Genomic DNA, 6096 nt, shown 5'->3' with positions numbered 1-6096 from the left:
GGTCTTTGTTTCAGGATTTTTCGAGGACATCTTCTCATGCACCAAAGTGGTTAGTTGATCAAGTTGCACTTCAAGATTATTGATGGTGGCTTGTTGATTTTTTATCAAAGCTTGTTGTTCTACCATCAATGCATGATGATTCTTTACCAAAATTCTTTGTTCATTAATAGCAGAATCAGTAGCCTCGTGTCTCTTTTCGGAAGCTTCCATAAACTTAATTAACATGGTCTCTAGATCGGGTTTCTTCTCGATTGGTGGTTGTTCTTTTTGGTAGAAGTGTCTGCCAATTTGTCTATACTTCTCTTCTTTTTGCTTCTTATATTCATCATAGGGCAACCACTCTTTCTTTGGTTTCCTCCAATCTTCATCATACTTGTCCCTACTCGAATAGCAAACTTGAGCTTTCTTGTTTCCATATTCGTCCAAGTTGCAATCTTTTGTCAAATGTGGACCACTACATCTCTCACAACCAACTTTAATTGCATGAATGGATTGGTCCATTTATGTTAATCTTCTCTCCAAAGTGTTAAGCATTGCCATCACCGCAGCCATCTCTTCAGGTTGTGCACCTCCAACTCCTTTAATGCCTTCATTCCTTGGATTATGATATTCATGAGAGTATTTTGCGAATTCTTCAATTAATTCCTTGACTTCACCCGGATTTTTCTTTGTAAGTGGTCCTTGAGAATCAAAGAGTTGTCTTGTCATCACATTTACCCCGTCATAAAATATTGACACCTCTTGTTGAATGTTAAGGTCATGTTGAGGACAATTCCTTAACAACCCTTTGTAACGGTCCCAAGCTTCGTAAAGTGACTCTCCCGGGTTTTGCTCAAAATTGGCTATTGCCTTTTTCAGTTTAGCAATCTTGGACGGTGGACAGAATTGATAGAAACTGCTCACGCATTTGAGCCCAAGTAGTTACGGTACCAGGTGAGAGTGCTTTTAACCAATCCTTTGCGGCTCCTTTAAAGGTAACGAGAAGCATCCTTAGCAAAACGATGTCTCTGTTAATATTTGGGACATTGAAGTGATCAGCAATGTCATTCACTTCATCTAAGTGTTTGAACGCATCCTCGTGATCCTTTCCATAGAATGGAATATCCTTTAATGTGGAAAGGATGTGTCCCTTCAGTTCGAATGTGGCAGTGGCAGGGATTGCAGGTTGTACTAAGCCTGAACCAATATCATCTCGAATTCTCTTTCTGTAAGCTCCCACTGACATTTCTTCAATATTTGCCATTTTGTGCCTTGGCTCGTTCTCGGGTTCGCTTGTATGTTCTTTAAATTCAGGCTCGGTATCGTACTCGGATTCGGTTTGGACGGGTATTTGATCCAAGTGTTCAAGCTTGCTTTCGGTCTTTGAGGATGAACTTGACTCCCTCGTTTTCTTCCCCGATTTCTTTGAAAACACTGATTTGAATTCTTGTAAGGGCGTCTTCTTCTTGTGAATTGCAGACTCGGGATCTTCAAGTGGTGGCACCAAAGGTGTGTTTGAGCCTCTGGTCATGAACTCCTGCAGACAATCAATAAAGACAACGTAAAAACGAACTAAAATAGACAAATAAACTAAAAACTAAAGAAAATTAAAAATCACAGTTCTCACGTCGTGAGTCTATAAACTCACGTCGTGAGTTCTGTAAAAAAACTAAGCAAATTAAAAATTGGAAACAGAAAATAAAAACTAATACTAAAAAAACTTTTGCTGGAAAATTTAACTTTTTGCGGGTTTTACCCACAAAAAGTATCGATTAACCTAAAGAAAATAAATAATAAACTAAGTCGTTCTCCGGCAACGGCGCCAAAAATATTGATGTGCATGAAAGTACCCACTAATTTTAATATTTATAACCTAACAAACTTAGACTAACTATGCACTTATAGGCAGTGTACCTAGTCAGATTACAGTATAGCTTAGGTAAGTCGGGTGTCGATCACAGGGAACGGTGTTATTAATTTATATATTCGCTACTAAATTAATCTAATTATTAATAAGCTAAAAGGGTTTGTATCTAATTTTGCAAGGTTAGATGAACTTAATTCTTTAACAAAACTCAATTAATAAACAAAATACTTCTGTTAGTTCGAATCCACTTTCACTCAATGGTTATACATTAGTCAAGACTGTTACCATTGGTTACCAATTTAAGAAGTATTAGCAGTTTAGTTCTAAACCTACTAATTATTAATCAATTCATGTAAATCTATGTATGGTCACACATTAGTTAACACATAATCAATTATTAAATAAGATTGGAGCTATGAAGATTGATTAATCAAAACACAATTACAGTCATAATATGCGTTCTCTAACATAACTTAATTCAATGATTCAATCACTTATCTAAGATTGGTTTGATCTTAGCTCTAATAAACTAGTGTTCACTTTGTTATCAGGTATTCATATTCATACAGATTTGTGTTCACTAACTACACAGAACAAGAATTTAAAGCAATTAAATCATTAACTAAACATGCTAGGTAAAATCAATCAACACAAGCATATAACCAACAAATAAAGTCAAATCTAATGCATTCAAACCATGAGTTCCATCTTCATCTAGCTAACAGAAGCAGCAAGATTTAGCTGGACATATTAACGGCTAAACAGTCAAAAGCTATAATCAAACACATGTTTAATGTACCAAGTTTATAAAGCAAATTATGAACTTCCTCTTCTTTGGTGTTGAAAACCACTTCCAGATCTCTTTTTCCTCTGAAATTCGCTTTATGGAATCTCTTTCTTCTGCCAAAAGTCTCCTAAAAGTCCCTTTAATTCGTAATGGTCAAGGATATATATATATTTCAGATTTTAACAATTCACGTCGTGAATAATAAATTATTCACGTCGTGAATACAAGATAACCGTGTTCGGCAAGGATTCCTTCACCCGCGTAAATATCTTCTAGAACTTAAGCACACGTCGTGAATCTTCCAGTTCTCACGACGTGAGAACGCTTTTTCCCTGATTTTATTGTCCTTTAATCCTTTAACTCCCGAAGTTTCTTCCTTTAACGTTTTTAGTTCCTTTTCTTCAAAATGTCTTCTTTTTGGCTGCAAATAACATTTAAACTCATAAATACCATTATTCTAAACAAATTACCAACTTATATATAAAAATGTACTTAAATATTGCCTAAAAATAGGTATAAATATGGCAATATCACTCGGCATGGAGTGCCGATGTCTATAGTTTCGGATTGGGATGTGCATTTTACTTCCAGATTCTGGAAGAAATTCCACGAGGAATTGGGAATGCGATTGCATTTTAGTATCGCCTACCATCCACAGATAGATGGACAGAGTGAGCGGACGATTCAGACGCTCGAGAACATGCTTCGGGCATGCGTTATGGATTCCAGTGGGAGTTGGGACTCATACCTACCTTTTGCTGAGTTTTCCTACAACAACAGCCATCACTCGAGCATCGGTATGCCTCCCTTTGAGCTTCTTTATGGGAGGAGGTGTCGTACTCCCATTTGCTGGGGAGAGGTGGGGCAGAGATTTATGGGCAACACTGAGATAGTGTTGAAGATGACCAAGCAGATTCAGCAGGTCCGACAGAGGTTGCAAACGGCCCAGATCCGTCAGAAGAGTTACGCAGACAGACGACGATCCGAGCTTGAATTCCAGGTTGGAGATTTTATGCTTTTGAAAGTTTCTTTTTGGAAAGGAGTAATTCGGTTTAGGAAGCGGGGCAAGTTGAGGCCTCGATATATTGGACCTTTCAGTGTGATTGCCAAGGGAGGAAAGGTAGCATATCAGTTACAGCGACCTGAGGAGTTGAGCCATATTCATAGCACCTTCCACGTGTCCTAGTTGCGGAAGTATGTGGCTGATGAGATGGCAGTAGTTCCATTAGAAGACATTCAGGTGGATGTGAGCTTGAATTACATCGAGAGGCCGATCGCGATCCTAGATCAGAAGGCAAAGGCTTTGAGGAACAAGGATGTGCCTCTGGTCCAGGTCCAGTGGCAGCATCAACGGGGATCCGATTTGACTTGGGAACTGGAATCGGATATGTGGGAGCAGTACCCCAAATTATTTGCGGAGCAGAACTTTGAGGGAGAAGTCTGATTCTAGTGGGGGAGAATTGTAACATCCCGAAATTAGGTATATCCCCTTGGCCCTTCTTCTTTCCCTAATTTGTCAAATTTAGTCCTTGAAATATTTTATGGAAATTGAGTACGCTCGGCGTACTGGAGGGTACGCTGCGGGTACTCATGAGCGTGTTCTTGACGCGGAGGCTACCAGTACGTCGGGCGTACCATAGTGTACGCTGTGCATACTAGGTTCAGATTGACACCCTAATTGTGGGGGTGAGCCCTGTAAAAGGAACATATTGGCCTCACTTTTAGCTACCATTTCCAGAGAGTGAAACCCTAAGAGTGCCAAACCCTCGTTCTAGAGCTTGTATGTGTGTTTGAGCTTGATAGTGTTCTTGTGTGCCTTTGAAGAGAAGAAGGTTCCATTGAAGAAGCTAGAGTTGGAGTGCAAGCTTTGGATCTGAGCTTTTCAGAGGTTGGAGCATCACTTGGAGGTAAAAAGCTCAAATCTTTCTTAACCTTTTTGTATTTGTGCATTAGGGGCCATTTTTAGGGTTTTTGTCCCAAAGGTGGAGACTTTATGAGTAAAGGAGCTCCATAAACCTTGATCTGCCCCTTTTCAGTGTATATTGTGTTTTAGATCCATAAAAATCCAATCTTGGACGTTAAGAGTGAACCATGCATGAGTTGTGAGTTTCTTAAGGAAGGAAGTGCTGTGATTTGGGTGATGGTGACCTTTACAGCCATGCAAAGGCTTAAAGTCACCGACTTTATGGATTAAGATGCTTTAGAGTGAACAGATCTAGCATTTGAGCTCATGTCTTAACCGATTAAGAGCACAATCATGAAGTTAGTGAAACTGGGGCGTACGCTGGGCGTAATCCTAGTACATGCAGCGTACGGGTCGAGTGTTCCCAATTCTGTATAGCATCTAAGTACGCCCAACGTACAGAGCTTGTACGTGCCGCGTACTCCTGAGGGTTGACTTCCGTTGACTTTTAGGGTTTAGTCAACAAGTGGACCGTTGGACCATTGGAGGGGTAGAATGGTCTTTTACCATTCTGAGTGAATATAGGAAGGGACTAGTCTAACCTTTGAGAGTCGTTTATAATTAGAAGTGAATTATGTATGTGTTTAGGAGGAGGCTAGATCAGTGTTTCGAGTTCGAGATCGTCCGAGTTTACCCGAGGTGAGTCTTCTCACTATACATTACCTAGGCTGGTATCTATGTTTGGACCGGAAGGTCATGCGTGTTTGCTTGAGATTATGTGTTTTTATGATTATGTATGTTATGTGCTATTCTGACCGGACCGGAGGGTCCAACGATTTACGAAGCCAGAGGGTGCTCAACCAAACCGGACCGGAGGGTCCAACGAGCTAGACCGGACCAGAGGGTCCAACGAGCTACGGGACTGGAGGGTCCTGCTGAGACACATTGACCAGAGGGTCGTACTGAGTATAGCCTCGAGTGGCAAATTGTTGTATGTGGTATTTTGGGGAACTCACTAAGCGTTCGTGCTTACTGTGTTATGTGTTATGTGTTTCAAGTACCTCAGAGGATCGCGGAAAGGCACCGGCGTGATTGTACACACACTTTTGATTTGGAGCTGTATTTGTGGATCCTGGAATTGAACAATTGTTTTGAAAACTTGTTAATTGGTTTTTGGAGATTTAATGATGAGACATATGTTTTATGAATAGTAAAATTGAAAATTTTGGTTTGAAATTTCTTATCGTTACACTTTCATTTCTTTCTTATTTATTTAAAAACTCTACGAAATTATACCAATATAATCCAAATACAAAAATATAAAGTTATTTCCACTGATAACTGGATAGATTTTTCAAGTATAATATCCTAATAAGAAAAAAAAAAATTAAAGTTATAATGCTAGAAATGGATATGTTTTCCAAAGTGCAATGTTGGAATAGAAAGAAATGAATTTTGATACCAAAATAGTCAAATAAATGAAAGTATATTGCTACATGTGTATCCTGCTTTCATTTATTATTATTATTTTTTTTATCAAAAGAGTATTTTAAAAATTTG

At 39.0% G+C, this 6096-nt stretch overlaps 1 non-coding gene across 1 annotated transcript; it reads left to right on the top strand.

Moving 5' to 3' along the window:
• Positions 1–754: 754 nt before the first annotated feature.
• Positions 755–861, top strand: LOC111914996 (small nucleolar RNA R71). Its single transcript, XR_002858005.1, has one exon. It is a non-coding gene; the product is annotated as a small nucleolar RNA R71 (small nucleolar RNA).
• The last annotated feature ends 5235 nt before the right edge of the window (positions 862–6096 follow it).

Source organism: Lactuca sativa, chromosome 5 (assembly GCF_002870075.4).
Source record: "Lactuca sativa cultivar Salinas chromosome 5, Lsat_Salinas_v11, whole genome shotgun sequence".
NCBI classification, from domain to species: domain Eukaryota; kingdom Viridiplantae; phylum Streptophyta; class Magnoliopsida; order Asterales; family Asteraceae; genus Lactuca; species Lactuca sativa.
The sequence above is the reverse complement of the archived record's forward strand: the minus strand, read 5'-3'. Positions and strand labels throughout refer to the sequence as shown.